At 44.1% G+C, this 21,886-nt stretch overlaps 1 long non-coding RNA gene across 1 annotated transcript; it reads left to right on the top strand.

The window, feature by feature from the left end:
* Positions 1 to 15,557: 15,557 nt before the first annotated feature.
* LOC124274170 lies at positions 15,558 to 21,512 on the top strand. The gene is made up of 3 exons (XR_006897881.1): positions 15,558 to 15,567; positions 17,751 to 17,760; positions 21,180 to 21,512. It is a non-coding gene; the product is annotated as an uncharacterized LOC124274170 (long non-coding RNA).
* Positions 21,513 to 21,886: the final 374 nt, after the last annotated feature.

Here is a 21,886-nt window from a genome sequence, read left to right as displayed (position 1 = left end):
TAGGATAAATTCTGGGAAGTCTAACTAAACAAGGGGATAACAGGACTATATTGATAAATTAACCTTATCTCAACTCAACATAAACAACGTTTGGTTTGGTTCTTTTCAAGGTGATATGGTAAAGGAAATTCATTTAGGACAATCTTTTCCACTATTCCCAAAACAGCTCAGTTTACACAATTAAATGACTAAATAAATTTCATTTTTGAGATAAATCACTTGCCCCAACTTGATTCATTTAAACCAGATGCTCAATATACAAGACTCCACTTCCAGTCAACATTCACCCTCCATGTGCCTCAATACAAACACAATGTAAACAATACAATGATACACACGATGTTGACATTTTATGAATTATAACTTTTTATAAAGTCACTTTCTGAGCATATTGTCCTTGTTTGGCACTGCTAGGGTCAATTATATTCACATCCCAAGTCATGAATGTCTCAGAAACTCAGAAGAAAAAGCTTTGGGTCCTTTCTCCTTCACTGTCCATCCACAGGAAGTCAGCCATCTTGTCATGGCACTGGTGTATCCAGTGTCACTTCCTCCTGCTCCTTGTCCAGTTACCAGTCTCCAGGGGGGATACAACCATCTGGGGGGAAGGGTGTGCTGGGGGAGTAGTGTTTCTCAGGGGCGAGCTGACTCTTGGTGCCCATAGTGGTCCTAGCAGCTGTGTCTCGTTAAAGTTGACAGGCCAGTTAGTGGGAGGCCCTGCTCACACACAGTATCAAACTGTTTAAAAGTCCATTCTTCAACAATGGCACCAAATCTCCATGCTCTGTCTTTTTTCTGTTTGCTAGCTGCATCACCACTCCCTGCATATTTCCATTCTTGTGAGGAGACCAGTCAGTCTTAGTCTCATTGGATTTCCATACCACACAGTGGTATTGTTCCTCCTCAGAGCAAAGTAGTATCCTTTGGATTTAACTCTCTATCCTGCCGACGACGCCAAATGTGACCAAGTGGGGTTGGTCTACCAACATATCACACAGGAGAGTATCCAGTTCATTTTGTATTCCATAACTTTCTGTGTGATGAAGCACATGGAGCAGCCACTCAGTTTAGCTTCTCTCTCTCTCTCTCTCACACCCACACTGTCTTTGTCTTAAACTCTCACCCTTGCTCCCTCTCTGTTATCAGTAGATCTTTCACTCTGGACCAATGCTGGGGCTTACCCTTGTCCTGAGGTGCCTTAAGCTAACCCCAGACGACAAGTATTTATAGCTTTCCCCATCCCATGTGTCAAAGGAATCACTAGCCCATGTGAGATTTTTAACTATTATTAGGAATCTCCTTTGACCATTACCTTAAGTTTCATTTTCTTGTAGACAGGAAATAGCATAAAGCCAAGTTAACTACAATGTACTGGGTCAATAATCCAAATGTTCAGAGATTTTTAAATTATTAATCACATGCATTTGACCAGAAGTGGATAATGTCTTTCAAACCTATAGTTTATGGAAGTTCAAGAAGTTTTCTATGATAGGAAATAGCATTTCAAACTCTACAAGCAAATTATGAATACTGGTTCTATATTCTAATTTTTCAGAGATTATTAACTCAATCGTGCCTTTGACCAGAAGTGGGATAATGCCTTTAAAACCTACAGTTTATGGAATTTCAAGAAGCTGTCAGGGCTGATGATAGTAAATAGCATTTCAAACATGTGAGCAAATTACGAATGTACTGGGTCTTTAATTCTATTTTACAGATATATTTAACTATTATTATTAATCACGTGCATTTGACCAGAAGTGGGATAATGCTTTTCAAACCTACAGTTTATGGAATTTCAAGAAGTTTTCTTGTCTGATGATAGGAAATAGCATTTCAAACTTACAAGTAAATTATGAATGTACTGGGTCACTAATTCAAATGTTCAGAGGTTTTTACCTATTATTATGAATCACGTGCCTTTGACCAGAAGTGGGACAATGTCTTTAAAACCTACAGTTTAAAGGAATTTGTAGATGCTATTTGGGCTGATGATTGTAAAAGCATTTCAAACTTACAAGCAAATTAGCATGAATGTACTGGGTCACTAATTCAAATTTTCAGAGATTTTTAACTATTATTATTAATCACGTGCCTTTGACCAGAAGTGGGATAATGTCTTTAAAACCTACAGTTTATGGAATTTTGAGAAGCTGTCAGGTCTGATGATAGGAAATAGCATTTCAAACTTACAAGTAAATTATGAATGTACTTGGTCACTAATTCAAATTTTCAGAGATTTTTAACTATTATTAATAATCACATACATTTGACCTGGAGTGGGATAATGTCTTTAAAACCTACAGTTTATGGAATTTCAAGAAGCTGTCAGGGCTGATGATATAGATTAGCATTTCAAACCTGTGAGCAAATTATTAATGTACTGGGTCTATAAATCTATTTTATAGATATTTTTGACTATTATTATTAATCACGTGCCTTTGACCAGAAGTGGGATAATGCCTTTAAAACCTACAGTTTATGGAATTTCAAGAAGTTTTCTTGGTTGATGATAGGAAATAGCATTTCAAACCTACATGTAAATTATTAATGGACTGGGTCCAATAATTCAAATTTTCAGAGATTTTTAACTATTATTATTTATCACATACATTTGACCAGAAGTGGGATAATGCCTTTAAAACCTACAGTTGAAGGAATTTCAAGATGTTATCAGGGCTGATGATTGTAAATAGCATTTCAAACATGTGAGCAAATTATGAATGTACTGAGTCTATAATACAAATGTTCAAAGATTTTACCTATTACGGTATTATTAATCACATACATTTGACCAGAAGGGGGATAATGCCTTTAAAACCTACAGTTTAAGGAATTTCAAGATGTTATCTTGCCTGATGATAGTAAATAGTATTTCAAACCTACAAGTAAAATTATTAATGTACTAGGTCAATAGTTCAAATTTTTTCAGAGACATTTAACTATTATTATCAATCACGTGCTTTGAGCAGAAGTAGGATACTGTCTTTAAACCTACAGTTTATTCAATTTCAAAATGGTATCTTGGCTGATGATATTGAATAACATTTCAAACCTGTGAGCAAATTATGAATGAACTGGGTCAATAGTTCTTATTTTCAGAGACTTTTAACTGTTATCATGAATGACATGCCCTTTGCCCGAAGTGGGATAAAGCCTTTAAAACTTACAGTTTATGGAATTTCAAGATTTCATCTGAGCTTATAGTGGTAAATAACAATTCCAACTTGTCAGCAAATTCTGAATGAAATAATAGTATAGCATTAATAATGCAATAGTAATAATGATACTCACATGTCCTTAACCAAGAGTGGGAATATGCCTAAAAAATCTACAGTTGGATGTAATTAATGTATTAGTGATTTGCATGTAGTAACATTTAGTATTTTGAGGGAAACAGTGATTGTGCAACGTTTGATTTGTGTCTAAACTATGTGCTGTGTGTGATGCCCTTGAAGGGTGATAGTTATTTGACTCAAGCTGAATGGGTGTGAGTGTGTCAACTGTTAGGTTCATGTTATATCTATCTGGTAAAGTTATTATGGCGTTCTTATTCCTTGTTGTGACAATATCTGCTTGAGTAAAGTTGACTAAAACATTACAGTTATCGAATCTAAAGATTCCTCTTGGCTGTTGATAGTATTTAGTCATATGTGAAACTTGTGAAACAGAGTCTACATGCAACAGGTCAATATTGCCAATGTTTAGAGATTTTAAACTATTTTTACTATTCATATGCCCTTAATTAGATAAAGGAAAACAACTTTAAAATCTGATGATAGTAGATCATATTTCAGACATGTAGAGAAGCAGATTATGAAAGCAAATAGGCCATTAATAGAGTACAACTTTAAAGAGAGTTAACTTGATTTTAATCCTGCATGCCTTTGACCAGGAGAGGGATAATGTCTCCTAAGTCTAATACTAACAGAATAATCTGACATTTAAAAATTGTGGGCTGAATCTTGAACAGGACAATATCTCTTATTTTCAGAGAATCTGTACAATATTAGTATAATACATACAGATTCAACCAGAAGAGGGATAACACCATAAAATTACAATCAATGGAATCTTCTGATTTCATTTTGGCTGCTCATAGCAAATCACACTTCATATTTATGAGCATTCCTTGACTACATTTATCACACAATTTCCCTAATCCAAAGCTGGCATAAATTGTTTTTGTTTGTTTGTTGCTACACAATATTCTAGCTACATGATATCTGTAAATAACTGAGTTTGTACCAGACAATCCAGTTATTGAGATCATAAGCATCCACACATGCAATCATTGAGACTTGATGCTAAACAATGACTAAGTCATTGAGCCTGACAACCATATCCACATCAGGTAGCATTGGTTTCTGGGAAAATTACACACAAAACAGTAAATATGAAGTCATCATTTACCTTGACAGTTTCATCTCATTAACAATATGTCATCAAAGAAGCTTCAGCTGCTTGGCCTTCTAACACAATGAGCAGATGACCCTTTCAAACAAATAGTGAAGGGGGACAACTCTAACCGCGAATTAGTTCAGCAAATATAATGTTATTGATGACAATGCATGAATAACAAGTTCAAGCTGCTATGAAGGGCTCAGTGAATTTCCCATTTATATCAAGCTGACCAGGAAGGGATTTTCAAAGGAACATTAAAGAAATGTTTTTGGATAATTTCTACACCATCATTTTTCTTCAAAGTTATAACTATAGCCTTCTGAGATGGGGCACAAACTCTCCCACTTTTATCATTCTGAAGTAATTATGCCTTGTATGTCTGGTGTCTGTTACAAACAGCTTCCATGAACACAATAATGATGAAAGCTATAAATGATCATTACTGGCAAATCTTATATGATAATAGCAGTAATATTAACACAACATTACTTGGAGGCTAAACATGTTATAAAAAAGGGAGCCACTAACTGCTTAGGGGGCCATGTGAACTTTTGGGGATGAGAACTTTAACTGGACCTTTAACTCAGCATTATCAGCATAGTATTATGTGTGATGGTGATGTTACTGAATACACCCTACCATTATAAAATAATAGATCACCACTCTTTTTACAGTGTCATGAATGTGTACATGAACCTGTATATTTTTCGAGTATTTCATAAGAAATATTCTCTGAAAAGTATGACCAAGCAACATACCAATCTCTTATATACTTCTCACAAATGGCATAACACAAATAACTTAAAATCCCCAAAACAAACTTGAATTGTTATACATACATACCCATCAAGAATGGATGTAACATCATTAAAAATAATTAAGTAGTATATACAATGGGGTTCTGGATCACTTTCAACCAAAGCCTCTGCAAAGCCTTATTTCACAAGTAAGGCTTTGGTCGGACCCTTAGCTCTTGCTACCATTACCCCTACTACAAAAGTTGGGGATGCTTAACGCACCTCCCAGCCAGCTTTCTACCGGGCATGGCTGGAGTAATGGGACACGCTATGCTGGAGGTAACACTGTACCGCACGGTACGATCAATAATTCTTCTCTCACAAACCCCTACCTGGCCCATCCCTCAAGTAGTACAAGTTAGGCTCGTCTGCTTTGATGTCCACTTTATCTATGTTGTAAGTTTTGACTGACCATATAGGATCGGTGGCTCGCTTTTGGCTATCACCCTCGTGTTCCCCGGCTGGTATAGATACCTCACTAGGACCCTGTCTGGTATCTGTTTCTCCTTCCCACGCAAAGGGCGGCCGACTGTGCAACTATTGATTTTAGTTTGATAGCGTCTGCGGCTTTTTACCGGTGAGACGGGTGACTTCATGGTTGATTGCCGACACCACCTTAGGTAACCTCGTGACCCATTCAGTCGATCGCTTCCCCGGTGGCCATCTCTCTCGCATACTGATGTCCTAATAAGCCGCTCAGCCAAAGTCCTATTAAATCTCTCAACTATGGCTTGGCTGCGATGGGCTCCGGCCGTGCCATCTGACCTTTGTATCGTGGTTTGGCTAGCAGTTGTGACACGGCACCCATGAACTCCGCCCTGGGTCAACTTGCAGCTCTGTTGGCCACGCCAGCGGACTGCGCTTGTATATACGCTTTGAATCCTCTGGCTACCTGGACCGAATCTTTCGTGGTCAAGGGTTCGGCTTCCTTGTAGCGACTGGCTACGTCCACTACGGTTAAGGCATACTTGTACCTCTTGTCGTGGGTAGGAACAGTAGGTCTGCCTGGTGAATGCTATTAGGTATGTTAATACCGAACCTCCTTCTAGGCACGTGGCGTGGTGCCGGTAAATAGATCTGCCACAGGGCTTGTTTTTCAAAATACGCTTTGGCCTCCTCCGGGGGTACTTTCGCCATTTTAGCCAGCTTATGTAATGCGCTAGCTCCTTTCCAGTACCCACGCTGGCTGTAGTAAATAGCCTCAAACTTTCTCTGGTTCCGTGACATGTTCAATTTTCTCATGTCCATAATGCCATGCAGCGTGCGATGTTTATCCCATCAATAGCTATCCAACGTTTAGTGTCCATAGGCTTACAGGGATGTCTTGTTTATAGTCAGTCCGGTTGATATCTTATGGCCATCACTTCTAAGTGTGTTCATTTTATGCCTAAAGGTACGGGTCTTGAACAGTGCTTCCTTGAATCTGGCGTGTTTGATGTGTTGTTTCACCACATACTTCTTAACACCCTTAGCCTTCCGGATTTCACCATTGTCGGCCTTCAGTATGGAGTACATCTTAGGCCTCAACCCTATGTACTCAGCTATGGGCGTGCCAGCACACTCATCCTTCATCTTACCTAGGACCTTTTTATTTACCGTGCTGTGTATGGCATGGTCCTTGGGGTAGTCGCTGGTGTCATACAAATCGACGCGTTTTTTTCATGTCCTCGTACACGCGTCCTCGGTTCGAATCTCCATCAGCAGGGAATCCGTGTCAGTGTACAGCACTTCACACCTGTCGCCGCATGACTGTTTCTTAAGCTCGTTGTAGTAAAGTCGTTACATCAGGTGTTTGGATAAATCGAGGATGCTCATCCCCACGAACAGGCCGGTTGAATTTTATGTGGCTTTTCTTCATGTGTAGGGCAACTAGGTCATCGGTGAATATCTTGCTACGGTTGAATGCCGGACTGGCTATCAGTTTCCTGAGCTTGTCTTCCTCATTTGACCGAACCAGCTTCACGGTCACGCGCTTTCCTCAGGTTTTCCATAGTCTTACCAAACACCGGAAGTTGTTCATGAGCTTGTAGAGATTTTTCTCAAAGTCACTGGTGGCAAGCTTTCTCGGAGGTCTGTAGTTCATTCTGATGTAGGGTTCCATCCAGGGGCTCTGGTTGAACACGAGCACCCTGTGTGTATTTTGGTCAGCCTCATACCCAACGGACAGGTACAGCTGTAGGTTGCGAGATAGTGAATCGATGTACTTGGTCTTATTCATTAAGTTAGGGCACGAGTTTTTCAACGCCTGCCACCCGCCCTAATAAGTTATGTTGGTACTCAGACATCCAGTTCGGGTTAACCCTCATACGTTCGGGGCCAGGGGTAGCTGTTGTGTGATGTGTGTAATGCCTTGGGGTATTCCAAGTCAACCTCGAGGATATAACCTTTATTCGAATCTGGTGCGATGCTCATAACATCAAAATCGGGCGATACCGCCCATTCAACCCCCTGTGGGTAGATACTGGCTCATAGCCCAGCCGCATACAGGTTGTTGGCGCCGAGGTAGAGAATGTGATTGGTTGGCTTGCTAGGGTCGTAACCCTTCACGTATTGATTATTTGCTTTACAGATCGCTTCGGTTGCCATGGAGATCCCACCTCGCAAGCCTTTTCTCAATGAATAGGTGCATGTCATAATCTGTAAGCAATTCCAACTTAACTCCGTCTTTTAAGCAAGGCATCCCACAACAGACCTGGGCTGGTGTAATACCAGCGCGGGGTCGAAGTTTATACTGCTTGAAACACGTCCGCTCTAAACGTTTCAAACACGCCGGGCTAACAGCAGTACATCTGTCCTCAAGTACAGGTCGTGATAATCCCCAGGTTCTTACAACCCAGTTTATTCCATACATTAATAGCGGTGAGTAATCATCTTGGGATATTGCTGAGTCGGTCAGATTGCTGTAAAATTCCTTCTGATGGGGTAGTCTGGTCTCGTGAACTTGGCCCAACTATCCATGTACTCATAGGGGATACACACCCTTCCTCATAAGCAGGGGTCTAGTCTCACCGCCTGTGTATCGGTCGGGTGATAGGGAAGGGTATCGCTGGTCTTGACCAGACTGTCTAATGAAGACAATAGAAATTGTACTGAATCTATGAACCTAAGGCCGCTTAAGCTGAAGGAGATGTATCTCTCCATGTTGTTGGGGATGCACGCTATATTACCATCGATTTTCAACGCGATGGCCTGCATGATTAAGGAGAGTCGTTACTCTCTCGCTGTGGAAAGACCCTACACGGGATGTTTATTGTCTTAGGGATGATTCTAAGCTTGAGGTTACACGCTGCTGTGAGCGCTATACTTTACCGGTTACGTGGCAGTGATCTCTCACCAATCACCATTCAGTGGTGAGTCACACACGTGACAGTTAGTGCTACAGGCGTGAGCTAGCCTGTCGGCTTGGGTCATACGGCATGGGAGCCTACTCTATACAGCGCTCCTAATAATTTTTCTTCCTCCTGCAAACACTTAAGAAACCTTTCAGCCGCGTCGGGACCCCCTATACACTACCGGGCTTTCGTGTCCCCATCACATCGATCTACCACGTGACATCCAAACCCACAGGCTTCATGCTCCTGTGTTTTGTGGGTGAAGCTCTCACCTGTGGGTAGAGCATTGGGAGTATCAACAGGTTTAACCAAGGCTTCAAAGTCGGCGATATGATATAAGGCACAGACATTTGGTGCTTGTGGTTACCGAATTTTAGGATATTGTCACCTTCCTTAGGCATGTCGACCCTAGATATAGCCGTCTGCCCCACACCTTGGCAATCCTCCGTGGATTCTAATAAATCAGCTCGTGAAGCCATGTAGGCACCGTTCGCAGAAGTGGGTCTTTTCTCTGTGTGCTGATTGGTCATACAACAGCCTGCTAAAGTGTTTTATCCATGTGTAGTGATACTTGTCACCTCGCTGGATCATGAATATATTGATAACACGAGGGGGGTTCCCCCCTTGGGGTTTCCCCACCACTGGGCTGACCCTGTGCACTATTGTTGTGTTACCTTCGTGCCCAAAGACATTTATAGCTAGATTATTCTGTTTTTCTATTTTAGTTATCTGGGATATGGGGGTGGGTTCATCTATACCATCCCAGTTGAGCCTATCGTCTTGGGATAACTAGAAGGCCTGTTCGAATTAGTGTCAGCTGGAAACAAGGCTGACCTGATAGCTAACCTCCTCAAGCAATCGTCTCCTCTATTCCCCTGACGTTGACTATGGCATGTTTTTCCTATAGTAGGGAGGCAAGTCTAGGTATGACCCGCCTCTGAACGGCACGTAGTTAGCTATGTCTAGATAGACATTATCGATTTTATCTACAGTCCACCCGGACCCCAAGTGTGTAGCAGCGTTCTAGGTATTCTCTTATCTGCTGAAAACTAGTGGTATCGATTGATGCGTCAATGGTCTCTATATGGGTCACGACCTCTTGTTTACCCCTGGAAGTAAGGCTGAACGCCATTACTCAGTGACACCTCCCCACTTGCTTGCCATCAATCGTGACATTTTAACTGTGATTTGAAATTTGATACTTCCTAGACTGGTTAGTTCCTGGTTGACCTTATCAGCTATCAGAGGTTTGATATCTGCGATATCTATGTTCCTATCAACATGCATACGCCAGCCTCTCAAATAGTTGCCTACAGCACAGTGCAGTGCCATCTAACTGTAGTGGTCGACAGCCTCTATTCTGCCGTAATAGTTCTACAAGCTGTGGTTTCCTCATGAAATATCCCCCTTAACCCCAAATCACGTGCCTGAACTTTCAGTTGTTTTACAGTGGGAGGTTTTGCTACGGGGCATGTGATAACAATGCGATTAACCCGCTCTCCCCAGGTTTGAATAACCCGTGAATCCAAGCTGTTTTGCTTGAGCTTTTAATTGTTTTTACCAGGGAGGGGCTTCTAAACCTAGTAATTTCAACAATGTTGGTTTGGGCATTCGAGAATACCCAATTACACCCCTCTGCCTGGCTGACCCGGCTTAAGTTCACCAACAGTGGTCATAGTTGCGCATTACACCTAAGAGAACCAATGTCTAATTGACCCACCGTGAAGGTAAAAATCAAGATACACCTTATCGATTATTCCCTCAACCCACCTCGAATATGCGCTAGCATAGTAGGGAGTGTTTTGTACGCTTGCAACGAGTCGTCAACAAGTATATCATCTATATCCCATGCACATCTAATCGCCCACCATCAAAGTAATTCCAAGTGTGCCCAGCCCATGGCACATCAAACCCTACTTTTACCATGATTGTAAACGAGCACCCTTTATATAGTTCCCTGAATAATCATGGGTTTGAGGACACTGATATCTCATACTTTTCCCCACATCCATCTGCCAGCTTCTCAGGCAACCCTTCCCTGGCTCAATTTCCACAAACATAGCTATAATGTAGGTGTGTATAATCTCAATTGGGTCACAGTCAAAGGGACTCCGCCTTACACTGTTATCTTTGAGAAATCGCCTACGCTCTTTTATGTACCTTTTGTTATTCTCGAGATGAGGTGATGTCTGACTCACGTCACTCGCGGAGCTTTACATAGACAGTAGTGCCCTTTAACCCTATACCACACACAGAACACACGTAGTTAGGGCTTCCCCATGTGGAAACAATTAGTACCCTGAGTCCTGCATTTCCTACCACAGGGTCTCTCGGTCTTCCCCATAAGTATGTATTCGTGATCGGTATGGAGCAGGTCCATGTTTTAGCATACTTATATGGGTATTTAGTCTAATTGTTTGGCAACCAACGCAGTCGCTGCTATACCCAGCCATATGGCCCATAGTTCACGGTCCATTTGCCCCCATGGATGGTGTGTAGTACTGAGCGAGTGTGGGTTTATTGAGTGGTTGCAACCGCTTTACCAGTTAATAAGTAGTATTCTTTCGCCAAGGCCGCAACATCGCGGAATGTTTGACGGGCATGGTTTTCAATGCCTGAGTTGTTCGTTAATGTAATCGATCCTCTGGCGTTTTAGCTTGCTCGGATTGGGCAGCCTGTAATTTCTCAATAGCTTGTGATCATGCCGCCTCTCTTCCTGTATTTCAGCCACTGTGGTGACTCGTGAGTTTCGAGAAGAGGAAATTACTCCTCGAAAATGCCAGGGCATTCACTAACGCCCCAATCGACCATCATAGCTATCGGGCCATCTTTACTTCATAATATTTTCAGGTAGTATCCCTTGTTTTACTAGGATGTCTTTGTAGCCATCGCCATACCAAGGTTCATTATGAGCATACCCATATCCTGCAGGTTGAAATCTAGCTTGATAGTTGGTTGTTTAAGCACCAGTTTGGTCAACCGAAATATCCTACGGCTAGACTGGCTACCACTGTGGCGTGGTATGCGTCGTTGACTTAACGCTTCCCCCTCAGACATTATGTATATGCGATATAAAATATTAAATTATAACACGATATGCGGGTCGACCTCTAATTGTGGAGAGGGTTTTCACCGAACTCCTTAGGATTCCTGTGTGGGTTTCCTCCCTGTGTCGTGGTATATAACTCACGAGATAGCCACGCAGCAGTTAAAAGATACACCTAATAAGAGACGCCTCGGGTGAGTCACCCTGATAATTTTATGTTGGTTACACCACCGCTTTTACCAGCAGCTACTCTTTAGGATTCTTCTGCCTGGTTACTGTAGGGGTTGGGGTTCCCCTACTTTGGGGTTTCCGCCAGTTGTGGGGTCTCCCTCCTGGAGGTTTCCTCCAGGTGTGGTGTCTCCTGTGCATCCATCTATACTATTATTATTATTTTTCCTCCTCAAATTGACAATGCTTTGTCGCGGATAATTGCCGCCACCGGGCTAACAACATACCATATTTGTGGTACAGCTCAGCTAATAGAGCTCAAGGCGGTTCGGAGCAAAAGGGTCTTTCTTGCAGGTCTTCCCACAGGTAAAGTCGACGATTTGGGGAATGGGAAGGAAGTATGACGCAATACCAGTGTATATCTGGGTCATAGCCGATCCTATTGTCTTTGTCATCTCTGTTCCGAGCCGGGACTCGATCTAGCGCATAGCTTATCGATTTCTTCGGCTGACATTTTGTGAATTTTATCTGGAAGTGTACTCCCTAAAGTAATGTTTGGCTTTGCTACCAACAGCCAACGCCACCAGTTTCTCGCTATCATCATCCACCTGGGGTGATTGGGGTACCAACAATTGTTCGAGCAATTCCTCACACTCCATCTTATAATATAACAAGTAAGATTTAGTTTTAACTATATAATACCCGATGCAGGCAAAACACAGCTTAAATGAAGGTTAAGTTGCACAATTTATCTAACACTTCAAATACCATAGCTATAACTAAATGCTAAGCATTATACTAAGCATTGCTAAGCATTAAGCATTGCTAAGCTTTGCTAAGCTTTGCTAAGCATTGCTAAGCATTTGCTAAGCTAAAACACCCTATATGCTACTGGTTGGTCGGTCTTGAGCACGAGCTTAGCATGTTTAGTTTCAGCGAGCTGTTTCTTCACCCGCTCCCCGCTCTAATTTGCTTCATCACATCGCTTCTCTCAAACACTCCTCGAACGAATCCCTGTCCTTGCAATGAAATAAGGCCACCCATCGCGTCTGCTCCCCTGAGGTCTTTCAACACCGAAGTTGAACTTCTGCGGCCAGTACCCATACGCTGTGATTTATGCGGTCGGCCGGAGAAGGCCAGGTAATGATAGCATGTCTCTCTTTTGTTATCTCGATTAGCTGCAGTCGTCCAGTATGAACAGTGTAGACTTTTTAAATTTCTCGTGAAGAGCTTTCAACCAGTCCTGCAGGCGTGTTCCCGGTCGACTTTGTGTACGCCCGGTCCGCCATCACCCAAGGTCTTTCCGTAATGCTTTATTCATGCTCAGAGTAGGCACATGATAACGATGTTATCAAACACGCTCTTGTAGTAACCCTCCAACATATCCAACACGAAAACGTCTTCCCACAACCAGTCTGCCCGCGACACTATAGCGCAGTGTGGGGTCGCTGGGTAGCAATAGCTTGCTGGCAGGCAGTGATTCAGTAGATGCTTTACAGGCAAATCAGTAGATGGCCTGCACGAATCTCCCATTGTCTATATTAAGTTGCGCCCCATAATAACGCATAGATATAATTTCAACTTACCAGCCGGTTGAGCCTCTCTTGGTAATCTGATAGTAATCCCTCGCTGCCATTGTCTATGCGACGCCGCTACCGTAGTAGTTTATCGCCATCCGTGGATCGTGATGTCCAACCATAGGGCGACTTGGTGGTCAGGTATTCACCGATCTTCACGGAGGATAGGTCCAGGTCTTTGGTTACGTATGGGAGTTTGCTCGGTAGCTTTTTATCTCATCCCACCAAGCTGGTATGGCCTCATACCATGACTGAACAGTTGGTTGGGCACCCCTCGATGGTCACTTCCACCTTTTCAATCTCGGGTTGAAAAACTTCGCCGTCCCTCCGAACGGCTCGTAATCCTCCACGGGACGACAAGGATGCCTTTCATCGATCGCTGGGCACGCTCAGGTTGATATTCCACACACAGTGTCGCTCTTATCTCGCAGCATTCGACTGATCTATGCCTCAGTATGCGATCGTACAGGATGGCCATCTTCCCAGAGTACTGGCTTCAACCTGCCTGGCCAGCTCGGGCTAGTGACCATGCGTCGAACTCCAGAGAGATGTTGTCTATGCGTGAACTGGCCTCTATCACCGCTCGGGCGCAGACGCACTACTTTGCTGTAGTCGCTTAAACGTTAGCTCGTGATTCAAGCCTATCACCCAGCTGCCTGGTAAACGGGCGCTGCGTGCCCGTGAGCAACTCGAAGTCGAAAGGCACGCAGAACCGGGTTCCCCGCACGCTTGAGCGATGGCCTTTTCACCGGGCCCTGATCTTGTCTAGCTGTTCTTGAAGGCATACCCTATGCGCCGACGGGTTGATTTGCTGATACCCTGGTACACGCCATTGACACGCTTCTCCTCGCTTCCAGAGGTCCCCGTAGCAGTGAAACACGCCGCTGTCGCCGATGCTCAGCACCTCGTTACGCTGATCTTGATGGTGGTTTTCTTGATGATGGCTCGACCTACGCTCCGCGACTAGCTCACGCTTTGTCGCTGGTGGAGGTCAACGTGAGGTTGAACGCAAAGTCGAACCGCGCCTGGTACAATGAGGTCATTCTCGCCAAGGTTTGGAAATCTAACCAGCAGAGTTTGATTCTGGTCTATCTTGCTGGGATTGTTGGTGATGGTCACCGACTGGCGCCGCAGCTCTGGCACCTAGTGGCTCTCTTGATCTTCTGAAAGGATCTAGTTTTCTACCGTACATTGTTATATAAATGAAATATATTTTAATACTAAATAATGGCATGAGGACATACCTATGGATGATATGTGGGATGATAGTGCCCAGGCATTCGACGCAGAAAGCAGGAGACTTCATTCACTAACCCCTTAAGTACTGAACTTATACAGCCAGCTGTCAACGATTATTACAACGCAGTTGAAAATAGAGACAACATCAAGCCGCTGGGAAGGGACTATTCCAAGTTTACAGTCGATATTAAGGCACGCGGCGCTTTGAAGGCTTACCCGTGAGATCGATCTCATAGAATAAGCGCGAGAGAACCGCTTTGCTTTGTCAACACTCACCAGTCGCCATGGGGGTCAGCTGATCCGCGATGAACTAGGCTTCATAGATTACGGCGCGGCTACTGCCAAAGTTTCCCCAAAGGCCGTCCAAGATCTGCAAGCAGCCAGGGCCAATACTGGGGATGCTAAAGAAACGCCGGACAGTATCGGAAACTATTGACCACGCACCATGACAAACTCCTGCCGGTCTCGAATTTCCCCTGAGGGAACTGCTACGAGGCCTAGACGAAGCTCTTCCTTGAAACATGTACGCTGAGAACTCGTGGAACAACATGGGGAAACTTAATGAAATCGATGAGCACATCGCCATGCGAGAAAATAAAACTCACCGGGCCGGATGGTGATATGAAACGTCAGATCGAGGGAGAGAATAAAAACTTGGAAGACGAGACGGACTCGGTTGAAATGGGCCTCTAACCGGAAGCCCTCGATCACAGATCAGTAGAGTAATGGAAACCATCGATCGAGTCCTAAAATGAAGACACCACGCTTAGCTGACAGGATTCGATACTGTTCCGGAGCAAGGCATCACCATCGCCAGCATTCTGACTGCATTGGGTTTCATCATATCAACCCTGGTGGTGTCACTGATCGCCCACCGGGCGGCGGTGGGGTACCCTCACGCCTGCACCCACAGGTGGTGTCAAAGAGTGGATAAAAACTCGGGGCGCCCTGGCTAAACTGGCTGGTAAGGCTGCCGAGGCCCTACCCGCATCCTGGGTAGCATCGTCTCGTGGCTGCTAAGTGCTCTGGCTAAAACTGCCAAGTGGCTTAGTTTCAAACCTGTGGGTTATCGCCGCCATGGTGGGGTTTGGGTGTAATGAAGCGGCTAAGAAATTTTAACCAAATAAGCCCCAAAGCTACCCCACCAACCACCAGGGCTGTTTAACGATCGATGTGCTGCTGATTGATTGTGGGGCCACCCCCACAGGGCGCTTGGTTGAGCCCTAGGCTCGGGTGGTAAGCCGCTATACCCGTTTCACCTGGTCGTGGGTGGTGGACGGGGGACGCGCTACATCGCAGGTTGACGCTCAACTTTATGGTCCTTGCGGGCTAGCAACTATTTCGTTGTTGTAGCCCACCACTTTTTACTCTCAGTTGCATATCACTTTCGGGGCCATGTACAGCCCCACATCAATGAAGACGTGGTCGACTTTTCACCCTGGCATATTCCAACACGCCTTGGTAGCGCTTGATGGCACTCGGGAGATCAACTGGAGCATTGATAGCATCCTCTACGTTGACAACGAACTGTTTCTGTCGCCGTAGCAGTCCCCCTTACCGAGGATAATACTGGAACGCCGCTTATGCGTCAGGCGCACTCAACACCCGCCCACACGTGACGCTCGACCGAGTCGCTTTAAGCGCTTCAGTGCCGGCACGGAGTAAACCCTTTCGGCGTGTCCAACATAAACTTTTTCCAGTCATCCGCTGCCCCTCCTTGATCAAACCTCCAGACTCTGTACTCCTTGTTGGCATTGAAAGCCATGTAACGGTCATCCCACTCGCGTTGGTTGTGAAGAGATGATCACGATTTGTATCCCCAATCTTTCACCAGCAGTTTGCTGGCTTCCACAAGGGGCATTTGGTGAACGATGGGGATACCCAACCCGCGGTTCGGCCCTCGCAAACGCCAATCCGCCTTCGGGTTTAGTTCAATTGCTACGTAAATACGCTCACGTAGGCCCGCCTATCGCATACTTGTTGTTTACTGTGTTCCATGCATTTGTCCTGTGGGGAGCGGGGCGCTTCGATTTCTTTAAGGATACTTCCTGACCTGGTAGTACACGCGGAACTTGAACACAGACTGACTCAGCGGTCCACGCCGCGGTAATGTCGGTCAATGTCACACCACACCCCGCTAGTAGCTAATTACACGCGCGGTTGAGTTGATTCTGCCAGAACTGCATCGGGTTTTGAACCAAGCATGAACTACCTTAAGCTGTTAGTCACCAAAATTTATACAGGCTGAACACATCTAAAAGCTGGGTGTTGAAATACATCCCATCAGCAACCGCGATCTTCATGGGTGAGAAATCTATGTCCAGTTTAGGGTAAAACACTCCAGGGGAGTAAGACACTCCCGCGAGGATGTTCCCTACTTGGGAATACATTTTAAAACTATTATATAATGAGCATATATACTTATAACATGTACATAACACTTCCAGGAAATAACTGAGCGTGAGGCTATTCAGCTGACGACGCCGACGATAATACGTCCGGTCAACTCAAAGTCGCACTCCGCGCATATCACCACCTACCGCATCGAATGGACTAACATCAACGCCAGCAACAATAAGCTGTTCGTTAGCGGAACTTCGCAAGCCAGATAACTGACGGCTACTACAGCGTGTGCTCGCTTAAGCGATGAGGTCTTCAAACCCCTGGGAGCCTAACTCAAGATGAACGACTCAAAACGGCACAGTGGTGTTAATCAACAACGGAAGAAACTCCTTGAGGCTCGGCCCGGCCATTGGCGACACTTTCGGTATGTCACCTGGACGAGATAAAACCAACAACAACGTCACAGGCATCGAAGTTACCCGACCTTAGTACCGCATCGGTGAGCTGTACATTCATCTAAGGTCAGGTGAGCACAACGTGTTACAACATTCAAGGGGGTCACCCTTCCACTATACTGAGAGCCGCGGGCTGCGGTGAAACGGAGAAATACAACGGCGGTAGAACCGAGTCGCTTTCACCGCTGCAGTATAAGAGGTTGACTCAGGGCAACATACCTGAGCTGATAATATCGGTGTTGATATAAATCCATAATCCCGAATATAGGATACCTCAGCAGCTTAACGCTTCACATAAAATGACCAGCTTATAAGGGTCCGTGAAAAATGCGCCAATGTGGGGATCTCCTCGACCTCGGGACACACGCGGTTTCGACGGATCCGAGTAGATGGTAAATTGTACTGGCAACTGAAAACAACATTTGCCAAACGCTGAAGTCCCCTCCGGTGGAGCCCTAGGTGATATAGTAGATACCTCTCAAGAGCGGTAGTCAACACTAAGTACACCCTAGTCACCACCGGTAATGATAATTGGATAATATACCCATCGCTCGGGGCAAACTGTTCGACTTAGACGATGTTGAGAGCACTACCGTCAGCCCGAAACAAGCCATATAAGCTCGCCTTCACCAAGATGACAAGTGGGTGTTGTTACCAGATAAAGACGACTGGTTTCTCAATATTAGGCTCGGCTCCCTATGTGTTCACGGATAACAAAGACAACCACCTAAACAAAGTCGTTAACAACGGAACCCTGCTCGTGGCTTACGCCCCGACTCAGAGACGAAAGCGAATCATCAGCCCAGTCGCCAGTATGGCAGCCCACATGCTATCGAAAGTAAAGCGGGCATGCAAAACGTGACATTGCAGTTGGTGTCTGAATTTGAAGGCGTGGTCAGGATACTAGAGAGTCTACCGCTTTAACTCAACACTGATCATCAAAGTCTACCTAGGGAACCATCGGGGAATGATGTCGAGATCGTGGAAGGGGATCAAACTTGGGTGGGTGAAACGACACCAGTATCACGCTTTGCACAGTTTACGCAGCGGGTGGGTGTCGGCTCCAACACCAGTCTGCAGGGTGTCACCGTGATCGTAAGAAAACACTATATCACTAACCAAGATCTTCCTACCTGACAACATACACTTCATGGGGTGAAGTTAACCCTGAACTATTATCAGAAAACCAGTTGGAAACTATATCGTAGTAGTATTATAGCAATGACCAGTCATCGTCCCCAACACTAACGCTTTAATGACCTAGGGGACACACGGAGGGGTTTGATCAGCCTGGTGAGGAAGGTGGCTCATACATCCTACACTTGAAAGACAACGGTATAGGCCCGGGCAGCAATAGCCGATCATCTACCCAAGCCCACACTCGAGGGCCTAGGGGGCACCGGAGGGATTCGATCAGCCTGGTGAGGAAGACACCTTATACATCCTACACTTCAAAGACAACGTGTATAGGCGGGTAAGTCGTTATCAGATTTTAAAGAGCCTGAATGGTTACTCAACTTAACCCTCACTGCACCTTATATCACCTTGAGACAAGATGGTACTGTCTCCCGAGCTTAAGAACAATGGCATAATTATAGGATCGCTCGTTCCGAAACCCACAGGCCTACTTGTAGATGGAGTGCTATATCCAGAATCTAATATATATATCGCGACCAATACCAGACCACTCGGGCAACATGTTAACTTCAGGGAGAAGGTGAAGACAGAGATCAAATTACTTGATCACCAAGAGGTCTTTAGAAATGTCGCTGAAAACTACATTCCTCATAGACGCCTATCTCGAGATAACCCATAGCTTGGGGCGTATATTCACATTATGGCCGGTATGGTCATAAATTGGGAAGCCAGGTGTAATGGCAAACGCTGCCGTGATTTCAAGGTATCGGAAACAGACCTGTAGCAAGCCTTGATGGAGTTCGTCTCCTTAATGGAAGTAGAATTAAGACCCCGCTTTTTTACGTGCACACTAATCTAAGTTATATCAGCTTTAAGTACATTAGCGAAGGTTAACTGAAACTCAATTAAAATATCTTTTGTAATATATATTATAGGATGGGTCTGTACCCAGTCGTAGAGGAAGTAGCTGGCGACCCTGGAAACCGTGAGATCGGGTTCCGCTTTGAGGCAGTTATGTGATGTGAAACGCCAACTAGAACAAGACCACGACACGCCGAAAGCACTGTGTAAGAAGTACCATAGAGCTTTCAATATCGTGTGGGCGGGCTGATACTACTGCCTTATGGCAACCAGCACGGGACTAGGGGCGCGCAGGTGTTGGGTTGTTAGCTACCATCGTGGCCGCACCTATAGTGCTAGGTATCGAAATAACAGCTGGGGTGGCAGGGGTGTTAGGGTTGGCTTAAGTTGGCATCACGCAGACTACATCGGAAGGCATTGAAACATGACGAGATCAGGGTTCTGGCGCGAAGCAAAGCTCAACACAGTAAGTGAGCGTATTTCTACGGCACTCACTGACAGTAAGATCTCAGAGGAGGAGTTTAGTTCAATCCTCTCTGAACTCACAAAAATATAACAAAATGAAACAAGAGATTCGATCCAAGTCCTCGTAAGTCTACTATCAGCTGCAGGGCGAGAAAAAAAAATACATAGAACAAGGGGTGAAAAAGCCCGGCAAGCCTTTATTACAAACACCAAAGAGATCATAGGCGATTCACATTAAACTGTTTCATCGAGGTAAACATGGCATAAGCTGCACGCTAGGCGCAGCCCATGCAATCCCAGGATACCAACACACTCCAGCCATGCCCCGGTAGCTGCGGCTAGGAGGTGCGTTCGCGATCCCCCAACTTTTGTAGTAGGGGTAATGGTAGCAAGAGCTATATCCCACCAAAGCCTTACTTGTGAAATAAGGCTTTGCAGAGGCTTTGGTTGAAAGTGATCCAGAACCCCCATTGTATATACTACTAATTATGACATAATTTAATTTTCTTTTATTCCCGTTCTTACTTTAAAAGAAACTATTTACTGTATTATTACATAAAACACTGTGCAAAAATGGCTGGGCTGGCCGATATTTAGATACAACTTACTATATTTTTACAAATATTAGCATAATTATTAAACTATAAAATCAAAATCCAATACCATTCACATCATATATTTTCTGGTTCTATTTGTGGGCATACACATATATTGTTAAAAGGAATAATTAGCTATATTTTAAAATATCATTAGATATTGCAAGAAAGTCATATTTCAAGTTGAGCAGTAACCATTTCTGGGAATGAATGAACCATTATGAATACAAAATGAATGAAAACACCTGACACCTAAATTCAGCATCCACAACCAGGAACATCACTTATTTTAAGCCAGTAGAGTAATTAGAGTAAAGCGTATGAAAATGAATTCTATTTCGCTTCAGTTTCACGTTTCTACATTTTTCGCGTTGCTATATTTAGCTATTATGGCGACATCGACTATGGAGCTGCCATTGGCATTTTTAGCAGTCAGTAGTTAAAATAAAGGACACGAAGTTGTGCAGCTGATTTTTATCTTAATAATTGTTTGTAGATTAAATACATAGTTGACAGTAACACATATAATTCTCCATATTAGTTATCCCAGTTCTGGTCGTATCCCAGTTCTGGTCGCAACAGACCAACGTGTGTAAAGCCACTGTTACTTTTAAGTCATTAAGATAACGTTGGGCCAATGTTGTCAAACCGTTGGCCAACCAACCATATTATGCCATATACCAACACTGGCCTAACACACCTTTGCTATCTGGTATGGTCTCTGGTCCATTCACTTCATCACGGATGAAGTTTAAGGAGTTTTACTCATTATGCTGAAGACCGGGTTAATTCCCACATGGGTACAATGTGAGAAGCCCATTTCTGTTGTCCCCTGCCATGAAATTGCTGGAATATTGATAAAAGAGCCATTAAACCCAACTATCTCACTCACTAACGTTATACAATCACCATGGTGAAAGATGGAGAAAGACAAACTGGAAGACAGGGACAGTGCACACATGTTTATTTCCTGTGTTGACAGAAAGTTTTTGTAATGAATCAAACTCAAATCAAGATCAGATCTTAGAGCTAGCTACCATAGTGATCACTTTGATCTGATTTTAACCAGTTACATGTCAATACTACACGCATGAGAAATGATAGATGCTTGGCCTAATATGTACATCTGTAGTATCAACCCTGACAACTTATATTTACAATAAACAGATAAGAATCTTTATTTCCAAGGTTGATACAACATTCTGGTAATAAATATACTTCTGGGCCTAGATCTGCTAAACGCTCATAACCCAGACAAACTTCTTAAGCCCATTCTTAACACATTGGCTACTGATCAAAGTTAGAATTCTTTGGTCATGAGTATGAACGCTTCAAAAATCTAGGCCCAGTTCTTCACTATAAGGAATGTGGCAGATAGCATCTGCTTGGCTCAGTATGTACACCATTAGCAATCGTGAATTCAATTTTGTTTCCTTTCCAGGTCTGATGTCCATGGAGATTAACAC

The sequence above is a fragment of the Haliotis rubra genome, unplaced genomic scaffold, assembly GCF_003918875.1.
Source record: "Haliotis rubra isolate DU_JTF1 unplaced genomic scaffold, ASM391887v1 Scf1884, whole genome shotgun sequence".
NCBI classification, from domain to species: domain Eukaryota; kingdom Metazoa; phylum Mollusca; class Gastropoda; order Lepetellida; family Haliotidae; genus Haliotis; species Haliotis rubra.
Note: the sequence above shows the minus strand (reverse complement) of the source record. Positions and strands in the feature narration are given on the sequence as shown.